Here is a 24,431-nt window from a genome sequence, read left to right as displayed (position 1 = left end):
TCTGGGATGTCCGATAGATACGGTGATTTGGGAGCTGCTAGTAATAATTGGCCTGTCGGACATACCGAATTGTCTGGGATGTCCGATAGATACGGTGATTTGGGAGCTGCTAGTCTGTCGCATAGGGCAGTGTATGCTTCCCCTGCTCGAGGGCCCGACTTTTCCCCTGTTCTTACACATGGGAGGAATGGGAAATGTCTCCACTGTCGAGGAGCCCAGATATCGTAGCTATATACACTTATCACACACTGTATGGCCACGATAGATATCCTATATGTCAAGCTGTACGGGTAAAAGGTCTGTCGGTCAGGCAAGCCTTTTATCTGACAGTGTATGCCCGGCATTACATGTACTACTGCCACAGTGTAATTACCTTGTCTCTATAGAACTGTAAGAAAATGAAGAATGCATTTTATCTAGTTCTGTGTGGAAAGTGAATGCTTGAGTCCCCCAGGCCTTTTACCTTTAACGAGGACCAAACGAAAACAGTCTGGAGAAGCTGCACTATACACAGTGTCATCCGTGTTGAGACATAAGTATTGCAGAAATCTGTATAGTGAAAGTCATTTAAAGGTCAGGCAGCAGACAGATGTAAACCGCAAACCCTTCCCGGTTGCCTGTAGTCTACCCGTACAGTAAGGTGACCATGTGACCATTGTAACGATAACTGTAGTGTGTACTGTTTTTAGAGAGTTCATCCTTTTTATATTTTAAATCTAAAAATAAGAATTTACTCACCGGTAATTCTATTTCTCGCAGTCCGTAGTGGATGCTGGGAACTCCGTAAGGACCATGGGGAATAGCGGGCTCCGAAGCAGGCTGGGCACTCTAGAAAGATCTTAGACTACCTGGTGTGCACTGGCTCCTCCCACTATGACCCTCCTCCAAGCCTCAGTTAGGTACTGTGCCCGGACGAGCGTACACAATAAGGAAGGATTTTGAATCCCGGGTAAGACTCATACCAGCCACACCAATCACACCGTACAACTCGTGATATGAAACACAGTTAACAGTATGAAACAATAGAGCCTCTCAACAGATGGCTCAACAATAACCCGATTTAGTTAACAATAACTATGTACAAGTATTGCAGATAAACCGCACTTGGGATGGGCGCCCAGCATCCACTACGGACTACGAGAAATAGAATTACCGGTGAGTAAATTCTTATTTTCTCTAACGTCCTAGTGGATGCTGGGAACTCCGTAAGGACCATGGGGATTATACCAAATCTCCCAAAACGGGCGGGAGAGTGCGGATGACTCTGCAGCACTGAATGAGAGAACTCCAGGTCCTCCTCAGCCAGGGTATCAAATTTGTAGAATTTTGCAAACGTGTTTGCCCCTGACCAAGTAGCTGCTCGGCAAAGTTGTAAAGCCGAGACCCCTCGGGCAGCCGCCCAAGATGAGCCCACCTTCCTTGTGGAATGGGCATTGACAGATTTTGGCTGTGGCAGGCTTGCCACAGTATGTGCAAGCTGAATTGTACTACAAATCCAACGAGCAATAGTCTGCTTAGAAGCAGGAGCACCCAGCTTGTTAGGTGCATATAGGATAAACAGCGAGTCAGATTTTCTGACTCTAGCCGTTCTGGAAACATATATTTTCAGTGCCCTGACAACGTCTAGCAACTTGGAGTCCTCCAAGTCCCTAGTAGCCTAGGCACCACAATAGGCTGGTTCAGGTGAAACGCTGACACCACCTTTGGGAGAAACTGGGGACGAGTCCTCAATTCTGCCCTATCCATATGGAAAATCAAATAAGGGCTTTTACAAGACAAAGCCGCCAACTTTGATACTCGCCTGGCAGAAGCCAAGGCCAATAACATAACCACCTTCCACGTGAGATATTTCAGATCCACGGTTTTTAGTGGTTCAAACCAATGTGATTTTAAGAAACTCAACACCACGTTGAGATCCCAAGGTGCCACAGGAGGCACAAACGGGGGCTGACTCTGCAGCACTCCTTTTATAAATGTCTGAACTTCAGGTACTGAAGCTAGTTCTTTTTGAAAGAAAATCGACAGAGCCGAGATCTGTACCTTAATGGAACCCAATTTAAGGCCCATAGTCACTCCTGCTTGCAGGAAATGCAGAAATCGACCTAGTTGAAATTCCTCTGTTGGGGCCCTTTCGGCCTCACACCATGCAACATATTTTCGCCATATGCGGTGATAATGAGTTGCTGTAACCTCTTTCCTGGCTTTAGTAAGCGTAGGAATGACTTCCTCCGGAATGCCCTTTTCCTTCAGGATCCGGCGTTCAACCGCCATGCCGACAAACGCAGCCGCGGTAAGTCTTGGAACAGACAGGGCCCCTGCTGCCGCAGGTCCTGTCTGAGTGGCAGAGGCCATGGGTCCTCTGATATAAATTCTTGAAGTTCTGGGTACCAAGCTCTTCTTGGCCATCCACGAGTATCGTTCTTACTCCTCGCCTTCTTATTATTCTCAGTACCTTTGGTATGAGAGGCAGAGGGGAGAACACATAAACCGACTGGTACACCCACGGTGTTACCAGAGCGTCCATAGCTATCGCCTGAGGGTCCCTTGACCCGGTGCAATATCTTTTATAGCTTTTTGTTGAGGCGGGACGCCATCATGTCCACCTGTGGCCTTTCCCAATGGTGTACAATCCTATTGGAAGACTTCTGGAGGAAGTCCCCATTCTCCCGGGTGGAGGTCGTGTCTGTTGAGAAGATCTGCTTCCCAGTTGTCCACTCCGGGAATGAACACTGCTGACAGTGCTAACACATGATTTTCCGCCTATCGGAGAATCCTTGTGGCTTCTGCCATCGCCATCCTGCTTCTTGTGCCGCCCTGTTGGTTTACATGGGCGACTGCCGTGATGTTGTCTGATTGGATCAGTACCGGCTGGTTTTGAAGCAGAGGCCTTGCCGGCCTCAGGGCATTGTAAATGGCCCTCAGGTCCAGAATATTTATGTGTAGGGAAATAACCTGACTTGACCAAAGTCCCTGGAAATTTCTTCCCTGTGTGACTGCCTCCCAGCCTCAAAGGCTGGAATCCATGGTCACTAGGACCTAGTCCTGTATGCCGAACCTGCGGCCCTCTTGAAGATGGGCACTCTGCAGCCACCACAGTAGAGATACCCTGGTTCTTGGAGACAGGGTTATCAGCCTATGCATCGGAAGATGCGATCCGGACCACTTGTCCAACAGGTCCCTCTGAAAAGTTCTTGTATGGAACCTGCCTAATGGGATTGCTTCGTAGGAAGCTACCATTTTTCCCAGGACTCGCGTGCAATGATGCACCGCTACCTATTTTGGCTTCAGGAGGTCTCTGCCTAGAGATGACAACTCCTTGGCTTTCTCCTCCGGGAGAAACACTATTTCTGGTTTATGTCCAGAACCATCCCCAGGAACAGTAGACGTGTCATAGGAACCAGCTGTGACTTTGGACTGTTTAGAATCCAACCATGCTGTTGTAGCACTTTCCAAAATAGTGCTACCCCGACTACCAACTGCTCCTTGGACCTCGCCCTTATAACGAGATAGTCCAAGTACGGGATAATTACAACTCCCTTTTTTTGAAGGAGTATCAACATTTCGGCCATTACCTTGATAAAACACCCTCGGTGCCATGTACAGTCCAAACGGCAGTGTCTGGACTTGGTAATGGTAATCCTGTACCACAAATCTGAGGTACTCCTGGCGAGGATGGTAAATGGGGACATGCAGGTAAGCATCCTTGATGTCCCAGGATACCATGTAATCCCCCTCGTCCAGGCTTGGAATAACCGCCCTGAGCGATTCCATCTTGAACTTGAATTTTTGTGTTCAAGGATTTTAAATATAAAATGGGTCACACCGAACCATGCGGTTTCGGTACCCCAACCCGTGTGGAATAGTAACCCCGTCCTTGTTGAAGTAGGGGCACCTTGAGTATTACCTGCTGGGAATACCGCTTATTAATTGCCTCTAGCACAGCCTCCCTGCCTGAGGGAGTTGTCAGCAAGGCATATTTTAGGAAACGGCTTGGGGGAGACATCTCGAATTCCAGCTTGTACCCCTGAAATACTACTTGAAAGAAACAGGGATCCACCTGTGAGCGAGCCCACTAATTGCTGAAATTTTTGAGACGGCCCCCCACCGTACCTGGCTACACCTGTGGAGCACCCGCGTCATGGTGTGGCCTCACAGGAGGCGGGGGAAGAATCTTGATTCTGGGAACAGGCTGACTGGTGCAGCTTTTTTCCCTCTACCCTTGTCTCTGTACAGAAAGGAAGCGCCATTTGTTTCTGAAGCCGAAAGGACTGTACCTTTGTCTGTGAGGAAACCTGAGGTAAAATTATTTCTTCCCAGCAGTTGCTGTGGATACGAGGTCCCAGAGACCATCCCCAAATAATTCCTCACCCTTATAAGGCTCTCTATGCGCTTTTTAAGTCAGCATCACCTGTCCAGTGACAGGTCTCTAATACCCTCCTGACAGAATGGACATTACATTTATTTTGGATGCCAGCCGGCAAAATATCCCTCTGTGCATCCCCCATATATAAGACGACGTCTTTAATATGTTTTTATGTTTGCCAACTAGTATCCCTGTTTGACAGGGTCACCGACCACGCTGCAGCAGCACTATCTGCAGGTCTCAGTCTAGTACCTGAGTGTGTAAATACAGACTTCAGGATAGCCTCCTGTTTTTTATCAACAGGTACCTATTAAAGTGGCCGTATCCTAAGACGGCAGTGCCACCTTTTTTGACAAACGTGTGAGCGCCTTATCCACCCTAGGGGATATCTCCCAGCGTAACTTATCCACCTGGCGGGAAAGGGTACGCCATCAGTAACTTTTTATAAATTACCAGTTTCTTAACGGGGGAACCCACGCTTTCACACACTTCATTTATTCATCTGATGGGGGAACAAAACACTGCCTGTTTTTTCTCCCCAAACCTAAAACCCATTTTTAGAGGTGCTTGGGTTAAAGTCAGAAATGTATAACACATTTTTTATTGCCGGGATCACGTCACGGATGTTCCTAGTGGATTGTGTATATGTCTCCACCTTGTCGACACTGTGTCTGCCATCTGAGAGAGCGGGCGTTTTTGAGCCCCTGATGGCCTTTGAGACGCCTGGGCAGGTGCGGGCTGCGAAGCCGGCTGTCCCACAGCTGTTACGTCATCCACCCTTTTATGTAAGGAGTTGACACTGTCGGTTAATACCTTTCACCTATCCATCCACTCTGGTGTCGGCCCCACAGGGGGCGACATCACATATATCGGCCTCTGTTCTGTCACCATATAAGCCTCCTCATTCAACATGTCGACACAGCCGTACCGACACACCGCAGACACACAGGGAATGCTCTAAACGAGGACAGGACCCACAAAAGCCCTTTGGGGGGACAGAGTAAGAGTATGCCAGCACACACCAGAGCGCTATATATATACAGGGACTAACTGAGTTATGTCCCTAATAGCTGCTTTTTATATAATATACTGTATACAGTGCCAATTTTAATGCCCCCCCTCTCTTTTCCCTCTTACTGTACTGTAGAATTGCAGGGAAGAGCCAGGGAGCTTCCTTCCAGCCGAGCTGTGAGGGAAAAATGGCGCCAGTGTGCTGAGGAGATAGGCTCCGCCCCTTTTTTGCAGCCTATTCTCCTGTTTTTTATGGAATTCTGGCAGGGGTATTTACCTCATATATAGCCCCTGGGGCCATATATTGAGGTATTTTAGCCAGCCAAGGTGTTTTTATTGCTGCCTCAGGGCGCCCCCCCCAGCGCCCTGCACCCTCAGTGACCGGAGTGTGAAGTGTGTGAGAGGAGCAATGGCGCACAGCTGCAGTGCTGTGCGCTACCTTGGTGAAGACAGAGTCTTCATGCCGCCGATTTTCCGGACCATCTTCTTGCTTCTGGCTCTGTAAGGGGGACGGCGGCGCGGCTCCGGGACCGAACATCAAGGCTGGGCCTGCGGTCGATCCCTCTGGAGCTAATGGTGTCTAGTAGCCTAAGAAGCCCAATCCGGCTGCAAGCAGGCGAGTTCGCTTCTTCTCCCCTTAGTCCCTCGCTGCAGTGAGCCTGTTGCCAGCAGGTCTCACTGAAAATAAAAAAATCTAAGACTATAACTTTCTAAGAGCTCAGGAGAGCCCCTAGTGTGCATCCAACCTCGGCCGGGCACGAAATCTAACTGAGGCTTGGAGGAGGGTCATAGTGGGAGGAGCCAGTGCACACCAGGTAGTCTAAGATCTTTCTAGAGTGCCCAGCCTCCTTCGGAGCCCGCTATTCCCCATGGTCCTTACGGAGTTCCCAGCATCCACTAGGACGTTAGAGAAACATTAGTTAAGCAAGGGCTGTGTAGGTGATTTTCACTTTCTGTAACAATCCTGAGGTTAACATCTAATAGAAGGACAGACTTAATGCAGTTTATGTATTTTTTTAATGCAATTTAATCTGTGACTAAAATATATTAGTTGTCTTAATTAAAACTAGGAGCTTCATCGCGCCCTACGGGCGCTCTTCACACCGTCGGAAGGGGCTACGCCCCTTTAACCCCTGCACGCCTTTCTGGGGTTCAATATATGGAGTATTCCCTGCATTCCTAGTTTTGTTAGTGTTTGAATATTGCACAATGAAAGGCCTTCCGATGGTGAAGGGGGCGTAGTCCCTTGCAACAGGAAGGGGTTTGGGGAGTGGGGACCGCGGATGGGGGAGGGGGGTATGAAGGCGCTGTGGGTGGGGTAGGAGCAGGGGTGTCGCAGGTGGGGGATGGCAGCTGCAGGGCTGTTGCGGATGGAGGAGGGGTTCCGAAGGCGCTGCAGATGGGGAAGGGGTGGGTGCGGGTGTGCAGTGGATGGGGGAGGTGTCCAGGGGGCGCGGTGGGTGGGGGAGGGGTGGATGCGGGGTTAACGTGGGTGGGGAAGTGGCGGGTGCGGTGCTGTTGCGAATGGTGTAGGCGATGCGGATTGGGAAGGGCCTGCTGCGTGGGTGGGGTAGGGGATCCAAAGGTGCAGCGGGCGGGGGGGAGCCAGATGCGGGGTGTGGCGGATGGGGGAGGGGTCCGGAGATGATGTAGGTGGTGGAGGGGCTGGTGGCATAGGGGGTCTGGAGGCGCCGCGGGTGGGTACCGGGGGAGGGGGCCGGGAAGGCGTTGTGTGTGGGGGAGGGGCAGATGCTGGGCTGGATGGGGGAGGGGTTCCAGAGGTACTGCGGGTGGGAAAGGGTGTGGCGGGTGGGTAGGAGGTGTGGAGGCGTTGCGGGTGGGAGAGGGGGGGGTGCAGTGAATGGGGTTAGGGGTCCGGAGGAGGGAGGGTCCGTGTGTGTTGAGGTGTGGGGTCCGTAGGCGCTGTGGGTGGGGGTGCCACTGGTGGTGGAGGGACAGGTGTATGGATTTGCGGTGGATGGGGGAGGGGGTCTGGAGGTGCTGCAGGTGGTGGAGGGGTGTGTGCGCGGGTGGGATAGGGGGTGGGTGCTGGGGTGCAGCGGATGGTGGAGGTGGTCCGGGAGTGTGGGAGAGGTGAGGTGCTGTGGGTGGGGGAGAGGCGGGTGAGGGGCTGTTGCGGATGAGGGAGGGGTTCCGGAGGCGCTGCAGGGTGGAAGGGTGCAGGTGTTGCGGGTGAGGTAGGGGGCCTGGAGGCGCTGCGGGTGGGGGTGCGGTGGATGGGGAGGGGCTGCAGGTGGTGGAGGAGCGGGTGGTGTAGGAGGTCCGGAGGTGCAGTGGGTGGTGGAGGGGTGGGTGCTGAGGGTGGGGTAGTGGGTCCGAAGGTGTTGCGGTTGCTGGAGAGGTGGGGGTGTAGGGGATGGGTCAGTGGGTGCAGCGGATGGGGGAGGGGTGAGTGCGGGGATTCAGCGGATGGGGAGGGGGTCAGGGGATGCGGGAGGGGTGGGGGTGCTGTGGGTGGGGGAGGCGGGGGAGGGGCTGTTGCGGATGGGGGAGGGGTTCCGGAGGCGCTGCTGGTGGAGAAGGGTGCAGGTGTTGCGGGTGAGGTAGGGGGCCTGGAGGCGCTGCGGGTGGGGGAGGGAGGGAGGGAGGGGGGTGAGGGTGCGGTGGATCGGGAGGGGCTGTAGGTGGTGGAGGAGCAGGTGGTGTAGGGGGTCCGCAGGTGGAGTGGTTGGTGGTGGGGTGAGTGCTGCAGGTGGGGTAGTGGGACCGAAAGTGTTGCGGTTGCTGGAGGGGTGGGGGTGCAGGGGATGGGTCCGGGGGTGCGGCGGATGGGGGAGGGGCTGCTGCAGATGGGGGAGGGGTTTGGAAGACACTGCGGGTGGGGTAGGGGGTCCGAAGGCGCAGTGGGTGGGGGTGCCACGGGTGGTGGAGGGGCAGGTGCGGGGGTTTGCGGGGGATGGGGAGGGGTCCAGGGGCGCTGCAGGTGGTGGAGGGGCAGATATCAGTGCACATAGTCTCTGTGGTAGTTAGTGAGGGTTGGTGATGGTGTAAGAGGGGTGAAGGCCAGTACACAGACAGGCAGTTAGAGAGCAGGATGAGGGTGACAGGGCATAGTGACGGGGAGTACTTAGCAGATATAGGGGTGGGCTACAGGTGTGATGTCACAGTGTGTGTACCTTTGCTGTCATGTGTGAGGTATATGTGAGGTATGTGTGAGGTAAGGATGTGCGGGTCGTGGTGGCCACTAACGTCCAGGCTGCTGCTGTGAGATGGTGACTGCAGAGGGAGGGAACTCCGACCCAGCAGCAATGGGTCGTGGTCAGCATTCCTTCCTGGCCCCGTTCCGCCGCACACTGTCCGCCCCGTCTGACGGGCGTCATTCCTCCATCCTGCATGGCAGCGTCAGCTGCTGTGATCGCGGAGCATAGGTAAGCGTCCGGAGCCCTGTGGGCGGGCAGGCATGGTGTTTCCCTGGAGAGGTGCGGCGCGCGTCCTTAGGCTGCAGACGGAGGGAGCTCCGGCCCAGCAGCAATGTTGATTAGTGCGTGTCCCGTCCTGGCGCTGTCCCGCTGCACATGCTCCGCACCGCTTGCCGCTGAGCATGGCAGCCCTTGTGTGTATGCTGCAGATGCTGATCTAGCGGTGCCTGAGCTAGCGCCCTCTCCCTGGGGTGTGGGTGTCAGGCGGTAGGTATTGTGTGTAGGTGGGAGAGGAGCTGCGGGCGGCGACTCGCTGCCTGCAAGTACCCTCCATATCAGCGCTGTTCCCCTCCCTGCAGATAGTGTCAGTGGCCGTGGTGTACTTTTGCTACTGGTGGCCTGTGCCGGTGCTAGGGTGTTCGGCGCCCCCCTGCAAACTATGAATTTTGCGCCCTCCCATATTCCTTTGTTGTGCATCGGGAAAAGTGGTGTGGTCTCACAACTAAGGGGCATGGCCACACAATAGTACCCCTATTTAAAATTACGCCACAATGTAGCACAATCTTATTCATCTTATACGTAATGCCCCACCCGTAGTAGTAGCGTCCTTATACGTAATGCCCAACCCGTAGTAGTAGCGTCCATATACGTAATGCCCCCCCCAATAGTAGTAGTGTCCTTATACATAATGCCCCCCCAGTAGTAGTAGCAGTTATATGTAATGCTCCCCAACAGTAATAGTAGCATCCTTATACGTAATGCCCCACCCGTAGTAGTAGCGTCCTTATACGTAATGCCCCCCAGTAGTAGTAGCGTCCTTATACATAATGCCCCCCCAATAGTAGTAGTGTCCTTATACATAATGCCCCCCCAGTAGTAGTAGCAGTTATATGTAATGCCCCACAACAGTAATAGTAGCATCCTTATACGTAATGCCCCACCCGTAGTAGTAGCGTCCTTATACGTAATGCCCCCCAGTAGTAGTAGCAGTTATATGTAATGCCTCCCAACAGTAATAGTAGCGTCCTTATACGTAATGCCACCCCTGTAGTAGTAGCATCCTTATACATAATGTGCCCCCAGTAGTAGTACCGTCCTTATACATAATGCCCCCCCAGTAGTAGTAGCATCCTTACATGTAATGCCCTCCCAGTAGTAGCGTCCTTATATGTAATGCCCCCCAGTATTAGTAGCCTCCTTATACGTAATGCCCCCCTATAGTAGTAGCGTCCTTATACGTAATGCCCCCCCATAGTAGTAGCGTCCTTATACGTAATGCCCCCCCATAGTAGTAGCGTCCTTATACGTAATGCCCCCCCTATAGTAGCAGTGTCCTTATACGTAATGCCCCCCCTATAGTAGTAGCGTCCTTATACGTAATGCCCGCCCTATAGTAGTAGCGTCCTTATACGTAATGCCCCCCCTATATTAGTAGCGTCCTTATACGTAATGCCCCCCCTATAGTAGTAGCGTCCTTATACGTAATGCCCCCTATATTAGTAGCATCCTTATACGTAATGCCCCCCCTATATTAGTAGCGTCCTTGCATGTAATGGCCCCCCCAGCAGTGGCGTCCATAAAGTGCGCACACACAGACATACCTCACACACACACAATTCACACATGTATACAAACACACACACCCCACCATATACACACACACACACACACACACACACACACACACACACACACACACACACACACACACACACACACACACACACACACACACACACACACACACACATTTCTCTCTCACCCTCCACTTACCAAGTCTGGCTGGCCGTCACTGCAATGCTGATTCCACCACTGTTCAGCTGTCTGGTCCCGTGTAGCTCCGCCCCTCTAGTCCGTGTAGCTCCTCCCCTTCATGACGCCATAGCTCCGCCCCCTTTTCGGGACCCGCACTGCACAGCACACAGCCCGCTGTCACAGGTGATTGGGAGGGGGGGGGGGGGGGGGGGGAGGACAGGCACAGCAGCCGGCAGCTAGTGGCCATCCTCACCTCCTATACTGTAAGGTAGGGTCTTGCACCTGACTGCTGCTGGCGCTGGGTATGGGGTAGCTCCCTGCAGCAGATGCAGTTGACTCCGCCCAGCTCTGTGACTCCGCCCAGCGTTACGGGCACAGAGTCACAGATTAAGGCAAATATATAGGAGATGAGTAATTTTGCAGAGAATCGCATTAAATCCTCTTGCAATGAACCAGCAATGGCTTGTCTCATTAAAGTCCCATGGACAAGATTAAAGTACCACGTTCTGTAGTTGACCATCACACTATACAGCAATTAAATATAACTTGTATGATATCATGCAAGTGAAAATCTCATGTTTAGGCTAGGCCTGATCTCTAATAACAAAAGTGGCCCTACCTGAGGTCACATTAATCAGAATGGCTCATCTATTTGAAAATGAAATAGAAAATGTTTTTCCGTTTTGTGGCTATGTGTTCTGCTCTTGTTATTGTTGTTTTTGCTTTTTCCTCCAGCACAGCTGTAGGAGTGTTGCATCAAATATGTCTGTGATGTTTATCGTAGTCTAGAATCTCCAATGTTTTATAATGTCGTTTGCATTCACGAGGTGTTTAACCATATGTAGTAAAAATGCTTCACCTGTGTAAACACTGTATTCAGTGTTCTAATAGTTTAATGGAACACTAGAACATTATGATGTGACAGGGGAAGTAGTGGTTCCCATTGAATGTTATACTTCGCTACACTATTGAAATAGCAGAATTCAGTTGTTGTGATAATACCAGCCATAGGGGGAGATTCAAATGTTTGAAAAGTCGGTTGGGAGTCTGTTTTTTCCTGTCTATTAGATAGGAAAAAACAGACACCCAACTGACTTTTCAAACATTTGAATCTCCACCATAGGGTCTAATTCAAGGTTGATTTCAAAACAACATTTTCCTCTAATGGACAAAACCATGTGCACTGCAGGGGGGGCAGATATAACATGTGCAGAGAGAGTTAGATTTGGGTGGAGTGTGTTCAAACTGAAATCTAAATTGCAGTGTAAAAATAAAGCAACCAGTATTTACCCTGCACAGAAACAATATAACCCACCCAAATCTAATGGGTCCTACACACTTAAAGATTTCACTGAACGATTCATTAATGAATGAGAACTTGTTCATATTGTCCAGTGTGTAGGCACCAATGCTGAACGATGCGCGGCCCCGCGCTCGTTCATTGTTGGTGCCGGGTCACTGGTGCATGCAAGCCAATATGGACAATCTCGTCCATATTAGCATGCACTGCTATGGAGCTTGGTGACGGGGGTAGTGAAGAAACTTAATTCCCTCCTCGCCGGGTTGCCGAGTGTGTAGAGCCCTTTACTCTCTCTGCACATGTTATATCTGCCCCCCCCCCCACCCCCACCCCCTGCAGTGCACATGGTTTTGCCCATTATAGGAAAATGTTGTTTTGCAATCAACCTTGAATTAGGCCCATAGTACATGACTCTTAAGGATTTGTCGACATCTAGTAGGCCATTTGAGAGAGAATTAAATGGGCCTTGCTAAAAATGTCCAAAACAACATTACATGATTATTAGGTACTATACTGTATGTTGCTTCTCGCAGCCTCCTTAGGTGCAAGAAATGTGCACTATGTCAGCACTTTGGGCCTCCAAACAAGAGTTTGGACGCCCAAAAGAGGACTTTACACGGGTTTAGCTGTTTTTCGCAGCTAAACTATGTCTATTTTGGCGCAATATGCATATGCGCACAAACAACAATTGAATTGTGACCGTTGTTTGGGCATCTTAACAGTACCATTTAGACGGTGAAATTAGACGCCCAAAACAATTGAATCAGCCTTAATAGATGACAAAACACCAGTTTGTATCATAGCCTTATTGTAATAAACATTGCTGAACTTTATATAACGCCACATCATAACTAGTACATATGTTTTAAAGAGCTCTTAGCAAGACTAATCTTGACCTTTTTAAGAATAAGTAATGCATCTAGTTTTAATAAACAAATTTCAATCTTTAAGGAAAATGCTCTGTGCCTAGTTTCCTGACTCATGAGTTTGGAATAAGGCTGCAGGAGTCACCAATTAAAACTGCAAGGATTACGCTGCATCAAATTAGTGTGCAAAGTGATGTATAATGAAAAATTAGTTGTTAAAAGTTTAAATTATTATGATTTCTCCGGCAGGGTCCACAGGTTATCCACAGGATAACAATGGGATATGATGGAGCAATAGCGGATTGGCACCAAATGATCACAAGCTTTCTGGCCTCCCAGGATGCAACGGGCCCGTCCATATATTCCCCTGCCCACTGGCTCAGGCAAATCAGTTTTTTGTTTGGTGCGGCAGGAGCCGGACCATGGTCAGAGGGCTGCTGTTCTAGGGCAGCCCTAAGCTTTCTTATTTTATTTTTATAGTCTAACTATTTTTTTGAGCGATCTTAACAGCGTCTTATACGCATATTGGAAAGAGTCGCTCCAACAACTCTCCGCCGGGTCGCAACAACGCTTACCCATGTGTACAGTGCTTTCTCGACGGACGTCTGTGTCGAATATACTAGCAGGTCCAGCAGACGTTACCAGGCTGTGGCCGGAGCACGGGGAAAAGGTAAGGGATCGGTTCCCCGTAGTCGGGGAATACGGACACAGCCGCACTGTATTGGAAGGAGACTACCAAACAGTAGCCGCCACCACGGGTGCTCCAGCGCTAGGCCTTAGGGATCATAAGGCACCAGGAATAGTATGAGGATGCAATCCCTAGGGTTGATGTCAGCGGTGGGGAGTTAGACGCTCTCCTGGTCGCCCCCCCCCCCCCAGTTCATGACCAGTTTCCGCAAGTCTCACGCCATGAACTGTTGCCTCACTTCCGTCTCAGACGCTACCACGAGGGGTCTCGGTCGCAGCATAGGCCGCTGCGGCTGTGTTCACTAAGTGCTACCGCGAGGAGACCCGGCCGCAATACATGAGTCTGTATGGCCGGTGCATCTGTATGCACAGTGCGTCTGTGTTCACTTAAAGTTCCCGGAGCGGCGGTGTACACTAGTAGGGTCTGGATCCACTCAGCGTTCACTAACGTATTGATCGATCTTGGAAGTGAGGTGAGTCTCCCTGTATCCCACTCTACCGAGTACGGGTTATACAGCACTAAATTTCTATCTACTTTTGTCGGTATGAATAGTTCAGTTTAAGTGCCTATTGCATATAAGTCTGTGTACATTACTGTGATTTTCTTCGCAATGCGTCTGAATACGTTAAGATCTGTATAAAACAGAATTCAGTAATATGTACTCTAACATACTTTTAAATGTGTAGTTGATTATGTGCTCATATGACTAATATATAACATGTGACTAACTGCTAGTATGATTGCTGACTTTTTAATATATTTTTGTCAGTTGGTCTTCTGATCCTCAATGCTGGTGCATGGGTAAGGGTCAGATTGATATCACTTTAGAACAATAAAATTGTGTAGTACACTGTGAAAGTGCTGATTATCATGTCTAAGAGCGGCAAAGGTAACGAGAGTACACTTACAGTAACACCAACACTCATATGTTGTCTTGCAAAAACTGTATTATCCTCTCTGATGTGGTACAGGTGGTTTATGTGTAAAATGGTTTGCTTGTCAGCATAATACAAGGCAGATCCCTGATCTACGTCAAGTACAGATAAATCCCCTTTGGGCGATGTTTGCACAGACCTTGTCCAGTATAGCTGAAAGGTTCATTCTTACAGCTTCGATACCAGGAAGAGGGTTCATTATTAACCCATACAAGCAGCTCTCTACCTACAGTATCCCCAACAGCTTCTCAAATAAAACAAGCAGAGGAACCGAGTGTAAATAAATCATCAACTGCACAGGCTACACAGGATGATTCATCAGGCGATGAAAGCTCTATATACTCTTCTTCGGGGTAAAAGGTATCCGCTCAGTGAATATAGCTGAGTTAATGAGAGTAGTAAAGGCCTTTCTGTCCTTAGAGGATTCAGCAGAGCCTATGTTACAGATAAGGTACCTATGTTTAAATGTCCCAAAAAAATAGGGCCTCCTCATGGGGGCCCCAGCAGCTGATGAAAATCATGGAAAAGGTTTGGGCTATACCCAATAAAGAATACAGGTTCCCAGTAAATGGGATTCCAAATATCCTTTTCCAGCTGGGGACGGTTTAAAAATGGGAAATGCCTCCTAAAGAGAGACGCATATCATTTGATAGTGCGAAAATATATATGGCTTTGACGTCAACGTCAAAGAGTGATGGTTTTCTGAAAACCATATTGTCTCTGTCTGGGGCAGTCATAAGGCCAGCCATGACTTGACCTTGCAATTTACAGCCACACCACACTGGATAGGCCCAATCTCACTAGATCTTGGAAGCTAAGCAGTGTTGGGCCTGATTAGTTCTTGGATGGGAGACCACTTTGGAATACCAGGTGCTGTAGGTACACTGGGCTGAGGTACTGGAAGACAGGTTTTTCAGCGCCTGCAAGGGAGCAAGAATCCCATATAGCTCATATGGACACTAATGTTCTAGGGCATCAGCATTAATAATAGTTGCTTGCAGAGCAGGTTTGCTTACATACATGAAAAGCGGATTCAGAATCAAAGAAGGTTCTGGAAACTTTGCCTTTGGCTGGAAGTTTCTGTTTGGTAAAGAGTTAACAGATATTCTGGAGTCAAAATCAGACTCCAAGAAGGTCACGTTTCCTTCCACATATAACCCCAAACATAGGGGTCTGGTTTTCGGCCTTGTCGGTCATAAAGGAACGTAACAGCCCCAATACAATAAGTTTGGTAAGGCAAAGAAGCAAAGGCAACCAGAAGGCCAGCTTCCAAACCAGAGGATAAGCCCATCAGCAGGATGGTGCTGGCCTCCTTCTGGGGGACCCCAGGATAGGGGGCCAACTTCTTCAGTTTGCACAGATCTGGTAACAGTCTACAAACAGATGCCTGGGCGCAAGAAGCGGTATCTCTAGGTTATGTTTCTCTTCAAGAAGCATCCTTCTCGAAGGTTCTGTTCCAGTCCGTCTCGGGTAGAGGTGAAGGACAGGGGTTTGCAATAAGCAGTTCAGAAATTACTTTTGTCAGGAAGAGTCATTTCAGTAACCCTTGCAAAGGGACGGGAGTTTTTAGTCCAATTGGGTTTGGGTTCAGAAGGATCCTTTCACCCTAATCTCAAAATCCTAAACACATAAGTTTGGGTACCACGGTTTACATGGAGACGTTGCGCTCCTTAGTTTTGGCATGGAGCCAGGGAATTACATGGTATCCCTGGATAGTCAGGATGCTTACCTACAGGTTCCTATAGCACTGTTCCGTCAGTGTTATCTCAAGGTTCACCATCCTCCAGCGACAATTTCAGTTCCAGACCTTACCCTTTTGGGTTAGCTACAGTCTCCAAATTGTTTACCAAAATTATGAGGAATATGGCAGCTTATCTCCGTAAGAAGGGGATAAGAAAACTGCCATACCCCGACCACCTTTTTTTATCCTGGCACAGGAAAGGCTTCTGTGCCATCTCCAACAGACAATGACTTGTCTGCAGTAGCACTGGTGGTTCATAAATGGGGCAAGGTCATCCTTGGCTCCGTCACAACGGATGACTCATGGGGAGGCTGTACTGAATCAAAGTCTGCAGAAAATATTAAGAATGTAAGCTCTCACGAGCAGGGCCCTCTTCCCTCATGTGCTTATCTTTTTTCTTACTTTAATAATCTTCAACTGCACCAAATCCAGCAGTCTTCTGCCACCTGATACTTATTCCAGTGTCATCTGCTGATGTAACTTTGTTTATTTACCCTGTACTTGTCCTATACTGTCATCAACTGTAAGTTGCTGTTTTCCTGTTTGATTATTTGTTTATGTACTCTGTAATTGGGTGCTGCGGAACCCTTGTGGCGCCATATAAAAAAAGGATAATAAATTAAAAAAAATATTTATCCACGGTACAGTCAAGGACTCAGGAGTTGTTACACAGTCAAACAATATCAATTCACGCAGCATGCGAATGATGGGTTTGATGGTGTCAACATTCGACATGGTGGAGTATGAACAATTCCACTCAAGACTTCTGCAGCTTCTGATTTTATCAACAGCTGCATCACACTGGATAGGTCCAATCTCATCTGATGTTGGAAGTTAAGCAGTGTGGTGCCTGATTAAAATCTCTGATAGGAGACCACCTGTGAATAACAGGTGTTGTACGTGGGCCAGATGGACAGTAAAGGAACAGAAGTGTGGTGCTGTCAGAGAAGGTAAGAAAGTCATTAGCCTGGGGGCTACAGACATCCCATTTAGACAAGGGGACAACCTTGTTAGATATCAAGTTGGGAGATCCTGACAACAAATGCCAGTCTTCGGGGCTGGGGAAGGCCATTGTCCGAAAGACTAATATTAATATGGACTATGGACCACAGAAGAAAGTTGCCTGCTAATAAACCTGTTAGCACTTTGGGCCATATACATGATCCTGGTTCAGGTAAGGGACACTCCTAAAGGAAAACCAGTCCAGATCCGCAGGGCCAAGGCAATGGCATTAGTGTACCTCAACCTTCAGAGAGGAACACACAGCTAAACAGCAAGGAAGAAGGTAAGTCACGTAATAAAGTGGCAGAGCTCTATCTTCCAGCCTTGTCCGCAGTATTAGTTCCAGGAGTCCTAAACTAGAGAGCAGGCTTTCACAGTCAACATGCTATTCAGTTAAGCGAATGGGCTCTACACCCAAAAGTCTTTTCAGACTCGGGTAGACAAGTGGGGTTTGCCAGAGATAGATCTCATGACGTCCCATTGGCAAAAGACCCATACACGTGTCAGGAACAAGGGATCAGGTAGTGATCTTTGTGTATGTCTTTTTTTGATAAAATGGGAATTTCATTTCACTTATGTGTATCCTCGGATCATCCTGCTACCCAGGATGGTGAGGAAAATACAACAAAAGTGCCGTATCTTTTTCCTCCAATCATCCTGCTACCAGGGTAGCGAGGAAGATAAAAGAAGCTAAGGGTGCCGTGATTCTAATAGCTCCGGCTTGGCCCAGAAGGCATTGGATGCTCCACTTCTGCTTCCTCAACGCCCAGATCTGCTAATGCAGGGTCCTTGTTATCACAGACATCTGGATCAACTGTCCTTTATGGCGAGGCTCTTGAAATCTATATCAGGGAGTCAAGAGGATTCTCACAGGTAAATCAAACAATGTTCAGAGCAGGAAAGACTTCCTCGGCTCATATTTACCACCGAATATAGCAAGCCTATAATCATTGGTGTAATGGAAGAGTTATGGACCCAAGATCTTTCAGAATTTCCAGGATTCTAGCATTCCTTCAGGCGGGAGTGGATAAAGGTTTAAGGATGGCTTCCTTGAGAGTGCAAGTGTCAGCATTGACTGCATAGTTCCGAAAGAAAATTGCCAATTTTCAGGATGTGTGCACTTTTTCCAGGGAATTTTGCGTGTTCAACCTTCCTTTGTTCCGCCTGTGATGCTTTGGGACGGCAGTCTAGTCCTCAGAGCCCTTCAAGTTGCTCCATTGGAACCACTTAAAAAAGTGGGTCTTAAATGGTTAACAGCTAAAGTTCTCTTTCTGCTGACTATGGCATCAGCTAGAAGCGTATCAGATTTAGGAGCACTGTTATATAAATCTCCTTTTCTGATGTTTATCCAGATAAAGTAGTTCTCAGAACTAGATCTGGGTATCTTCATAAGGTGGGGTCTAAGGTCCACCTTAATGAAGAAATTGTAGTCCCGTTTTTTTCAGGAATTGGAACTTTCTTCGGGAGATGCGTCGCTGGTCGTAGTCCGGGCATTAAGGTTCTACGTAGGTTGTACCAGTGCCGTCAGAAAGACAGATTCTCTCTTCATTCTCTACGAATTTCACATGAGGATGGCCTGCTACAAAACAGACGCTGGCAAGATGGCTTCGAATGACGATTTCAGAAGCATACTCTCAAGCTAATCTCCCTGTTCCGGCTAATGTCTCTGTTCACTCTACTCGTAAGGTAGGTCCTTCATGGGCAGCACAGCATGGTGCTTCAGCAGGAACAGATATGTAAGGCAGCCACATGGTCTTCCATTAACACACTCATAGCCTTGGATACTTTTACCTCTCATGACACTGAATTCGGGCGAAAGGTTCTCCTACCAATCAGGAACGTCCCCACCACTAAAAATTGCTTTGGGAAATCCCATTGTTATCCTGTGGATCAGCCGGAGAAATGTATACGTTATGGTAAGAACTAACCATTGATAGCGGTATTTCTCCTGTGTCCACAGGTTTCCACAGGGATCCCACCCTGACGCACCTGACTTGGAGATCTGTATACTCACTAAACTCTTCCCTCTTGCATGGAAGGGTGTGTATGTGTGTTCTTTTCGCCTAAATAGGGTTCTACATAATGCTTCTGCCTAAATGCTTTGGAATCCAACTGATTTGCTTAAGCCAGTGGGCGGGGATATATGGATGGGCCCATTGCATCCTAGGAGGACTGAAAGCTTGTGATCGTTTGGTGCCAACCCGCTATCGCTCCATCATATCCCGTTGTTATCCTGTGGAACCTGTGGACATAGGAGAAATACCGTTATCAACGGTAAGTTCTTACCATAACATAATTTTTTTTTTTTTTTTTTTAATGGAAATTTTTATACATGACGGGATAAAGCTGATATTTATGACAAGTGTAGAATATCTGCAGCTCTCTTAAGCTTCTTAAATGCCTATATTTGTGGATGGCATTGACCACTGTTTTACATAAGGGAACTTGTATTTTAGGTTCATTGCTTTAATGAAAAGGTTTTAGGTTTATTGCTTTTAAAAATATAACTGTGAAATAGTAATTATTCATGGCAATCTGGCTTCTGTAAAGGATAATGTTTGAATGATCTTTACCTTGGCAGAGCAAATGATGTAGCTTCTTCCACTCATTGCTGGCATTAAGCAGATAGTTATCTTCAGATCATGGTTTGTTATGAATATTTATGGAAAACGTAGGTGAAAATCAGAAATTGTAGCTTGTAGCTGAGAACAAAAACAAAAAGTCTAAACATAAAATGCATTAAGTTTGGTAATAGAATTGGGATGTTTTGAATATTATGTAGTCATACCCTTCAACATGACCCATTCCATTAGGTACAAAATGTTCTGTTCCTGGATCTCCTTGCCATTGGCATTGCAGAGGTGGGGCTGCAGCACAGTCCAAAATTCAAATAGGGGAGCCACACCAACTGCCAATAAGTTCCTGCAGGCAATGGGGCAGATGTATTTAGCGGCAGCCTGGAAAAGGCATAAGGAAGTGATAAACCAGCGATAAGGGCAAGGATCATAAGTGCACCAGCCAATCAACTCCAATATGTAAATTAACCGTTAGGAGCTGATTGGCTGGTGCATTTATCACCTTGCACTTATCACTGGTTTATCACTTCCTTATGCCTTCTCCAGGCTTAATACATCTGCCCCTATGTTTGGCAGTTTGGGGTGGCAGTAGGTGTGGCTCCCCTATCTGAATTTTGGACTATGCTGCAGCCACACCTCTTGAGCTGCCACTGGAAAGGAAGTCCAGGAACCGAGCATTATGTACCTAATGGAATGGGTCATGTTGGAGAGTATGTGTAGTGCACAAGATTGTAAGTAGTCTTCGGTCATTACAAGCTAGGGAGAGTGTTCATTTATGGTGTGGGGTGGACTTGATATTCTTTACAGTCATTGCAATAACCTTTGTTGAATTAAACATAAAACTGGAGCTAAAGACATTCTTTAAATCTACTCAGGTTGCTACAATAGGGTAATATGGGAGCTGTATCAAACATTTGGCTTGCGTTCTGAACTTGAGGTCCACTACCATTGCCAATGGCAGCTTCTAGCTCCTCTGCAAATTACCATTGGCACTGCCGACTGTTAGCATTACATGTCTGCAGTCCGGGTTCTCTACATGTATGTCATCTGGCAGTGGCGGCAGGGATCATGCTGGTGACTCCATTTGGCTCAGCAGAGGAATGTGCGAACAGAGCTTCACACACGGGGTAATTCCAAGTTGATCGCAGCAGGAATTTTTTTAGCAGTTGGGCAAAACCATGTGCACTGCAGGGGGGCGGGCAGATATAACATGTGCAGAGAGAGATAGATTTGGGTGTGGTGAGTTCAATCTGCAATCTAAATTGCAGTGTAAAAAAAAGCAGCCAGTATTTACCCTGCACAGAAACAAAATAACCCAGCCAAATCTAACTCTCTCTGCAAATGTTATATCTGCCCCCCCTGCAGTGCACATGGTTTTGCCCAACAGCTAAAAAATATCCTGCTGCGATCAACTTGGAATTACCCCCACAGTGTGTGAGAAAGAGGCATGTGTAAGTGAGAGGCGCGTGTTTGTGTTTAAGTGAAAGAGGTGTTTGTGTGTTTTTAAGTGAAAGAGGCGTTTGTGTGAGAGAGAGGCGTGTGTGTGGTTTTAAGTGAAAGGCGTTTGTGTGTTTTATTTATATATATATACTGGGGACTCCGTAAGGACCATGGGGATAGACGGGCTCCGCAGGAGACCTGGGCACTTTAAGAAAGACTTTGGATCTGGGTGTGCACTGGCTCCTCCCTCTATGCCCCTCCTTTAGACCTCAGTGATACTGTGCCCAGTGGAGACTGGGTGCTTTCAGGGAGCTCTCCTGAGTTTCCTGTCAGAAAGTGTTTTAGTTAGGTTTTTTATTTTCAGGGAGCCTGCTGGCAACAGACTCCCTGCATCGAGGGAGAGAGAAACAGACCTACTTCTCTGAGTTTCAAGGCTCTGTTTCTTAGGCTACTGGACACCATTAGCTCCAGAGGGATTGGTACGCAGGTCTCACCCTCGCCGTCCGTCCCAGAGCCGCGCCGCCGTCCTCCTCGTAGAGCCGGAAGATAGAAGCCGGGTGAGTATGAGAAGAAAAGAAGACTTCAGAGGCGGCAGAAGACATCTTGATCTTCATAGAGGTAACGCACAGCAGTGAAGCTGTGCGCCATTGCTCCCATTCACCTCACACACATCTGTCACTGTAAGGGTGCAGGGCGCAGGGGGGGCGCCCTGGGCAGCAATATAAACCTCTCTTGTGGCAAAAGTACATATATACATGTACAGCTGGGCACTGTACATGTATATAAAGAGCCCCCGCCATGTTTTTAAGAATTTTGAGCGGGACAGAAGCCCGCCGCCGAGGGGGCGGGGATTTTCCCTCAGCACTCACCAGCGCCATTTCTCTAACGTCTTAGAGGATGCTGGGGACTTCGTAAGGACCATGGGGAATAGACGGGCTCCGCAGGAGATAGGGCACTTTAAGAAAGCTTTGGATTCTGGGTGTGCACTGGCTCCTCCCTCTATGTCCCTCCTCCAGACCTCCGTTTTACACTGTGCCCAGAGGATGAAGGGCGCACTGCAGGCAACTCTCTTGAGTTCTTTGCTACAGAAAGCATTTTTGTTTGGATTTTTTCTGTTTCACAGGGAGCACTGCTGGCAACAGGCTCCCTGCATCGAGGGACTGAGGAGAGAGGGGCAGACCTACTTAACTGATAGGATCTGCTTCCTCGGCTACTGGACACCATTAGCTTCAGAGGGGGTGAACACAGGTACGTCCTGGGCGTCCACCCCCGGAGCCGCGCCGCCGTTCTCCTCACAGAGCCAGAAGAAGAGAAGCAAGAAGACGTCTCAGGCGGCAGAAGCCTTCAGCTTCACAGAGGTAACGCACAGCACTGCAGCTGTGCGTCATTGCTCCACATCACCTCACACACTCCGGTCACTGTATGGGTGCAGGGCGCAGGGGGGGGGGGGGGCGCCCTGGGCAGCAATAATAACACCTCTTAGATGGCAAATAGGTATATACATGTACAGCTGGGCACTGTACATGTATATAATTGAGCCCCCGCCATTTTACACGATTTTGAGCGGGACAGAAGCCCGCCGCCAAGGGGGCAGGGCTTCTCCCTCAGCACTCACCAGCGCCATTTCTCTCCACAGAACGCTGAGAGGAAGCTCCGCGGACTCTCCCCTGCTTACACACGGTGAAGGGAGTTTAAAAAGAGAGGGGGGGGGCACAAAATTGGCGGATAAAGTATAATACAGCGCTGCTGGGGAAAAGCATTCTGTGTTGGTCTCCAGGTTGTTGCGCTGGGGTGTGTGCTGGCATACTCTCTCTCTGTCTCTCCAAAGGGCCTTTCAGGGGATACTGTCTTCAGAAAAAAGTTTCCCTGGGTGTGTGCAGTGTGTCTGTACGTGTGTGTCGACATGTTTGATGAGGAAGGCTCGCTTAATGTGGAGGGGGAGTGCTTGAATGTCAGGTCGCCGTCGGCAACGCCGACACCGGACTGGGTGCATATGCTGAATGTCTTGAATGCAAATGTAAATCTCCTGCATAAAAGATTAGACAAGGCTGAAGCTAGGGATCAGTCAGGTAGCCAGTCCGTGCCTGTCCCTGTGGTGCCAGGACCTTCGGGGTCTCAAAAGTGCCCCATATCCCAGGTCGCTGACACAGATACCGACACAGATACTGACTCTAGTGTCGACTATGAGGATGCAAAATTACAGCCGAAGGTGGCAAAAGGTATTAGGTACATGATTATTGCCATAAAAGAGGTTTTGCATATCACGGAGGAACCCCCTGTCCCTGACACGAGGGTTCACATGTATAAAGGGAAAAAGCCTGAGGTCACGTTTCCGTCCTCATTTGAGCTAAGCGAATTATGCGAAAAGGCTTGGGAATCTCCGGATTGGAGACTCCATGTTCCCAAAAGGATTCTCATGGCGTATCCTTTTCCACAGAAGGATCGGATACGATGGGAATCTGCGCCTAAAGTAGACAAGGCGCTGACACGCTTATCCAAGAAGGTGGCACTGCCTACTCCGGATACTGCTTCCCTCAAGGATCCTGCTGATCGCAAGCAGGAAATTACCATGAAGCACATTTACACACATTCAGGAACTATAGTTAGGCCGGCCATGGTGTCGGCCTGGGTTTGTAGTGCTGTCGTGGCATGGGCAGACTCCTTATCTACGGAGATGGACACCTTAGATAGGGATACCATTCTAATGACCATGAAGCATATCAGAGATGCTGCCTTGTATATGAGGGATGCTCAGAGAGACATTTGTTTACTAAGCTCTAGAATAAACGCTATGTCTATTTCTGCTAGGCGGCTCTTGTGGACCCGACAGTGGACGGGAGACGCCGACTCAAAGCGGCATATGGAGTCATTGCCTTACAAGGGGGAGGAGTTGTTTGGAGAAGGCCTCTCGGACCTAGTCTCTACTGCTATGGCCGGTAAATCGAATTTTTTACCTTATGTTCCCCCTCAGCATTCTAAGAAGGTACCACATTATCAAATGCTGTCCTTTCGTTCCAATAAAAACAAGAAGGTATGAGGATCGTTCTTCGTTGCCAGAGGTAAAGGCAAGGGAAAAAAGCTGCACTCAGCTAGTTCCCAGGAGCAGAAGTCCTCCCCTACTTCCGCAAAGTCCACAGCATGACACTGGGGCTTTCTGGGGGGGGGGGGTCAGATCAAGTGGGGGCACGTCTTCGTCTTTTCAGCCACGTCTGGGTTCAATCACAGGTGGATCCCTGGGCAATAGAGATTGTTTCCCAGGGATACAGACTTGAATTCGAAGACATGCCCCCTCGCCGGTTTTTCAAATCGGCTCTGCCGGCTTCCCCGTCAGAGAGGGAGCTAGTGTTAGCGGCAATTCACAAATTGTACATTCA

General features: G+C 48.8%; 1 protein-coding gene and 1 pseudogene across 1 annotated transcript in view; both read left to right on the top strand.

The window, feature by feature from the left end:
- Positions 1–24,431, top strand: part of RNF44 (ring finger protein 44) — a 207,119-nt gene that overhangs the window by 14,472 nt on the left and 168,216 nt on the right. The gene's annotated exons all lie outside the window — the stretch shown is intronic.
- LOC134937886 (5S ribosomal RNA) lies at positions 15,062–15,180 on the top strand (annotated as a pseudogene).

Source organism: Pseudophryne corroboree, chromosome 6 (assembly GCF_028390025.1).
Source record: "Pseudophryne corroboree isolate aPseCor3 chromosome 6, aPseCor3.hap2, whole genome shotgun sequence".
Taxonomy (NCBI): Eukaryota; Metazoa; Chordata; class Amphibia; order Anura; family Myobatrachidae; genus Pseudophryne; species Pseudophryne corroboree.
The sequence above is the reverse complement of the archived record's forward strand: the minus strand, read 5'-3'. Positions and strand labels throughout refer to the sequence as shown.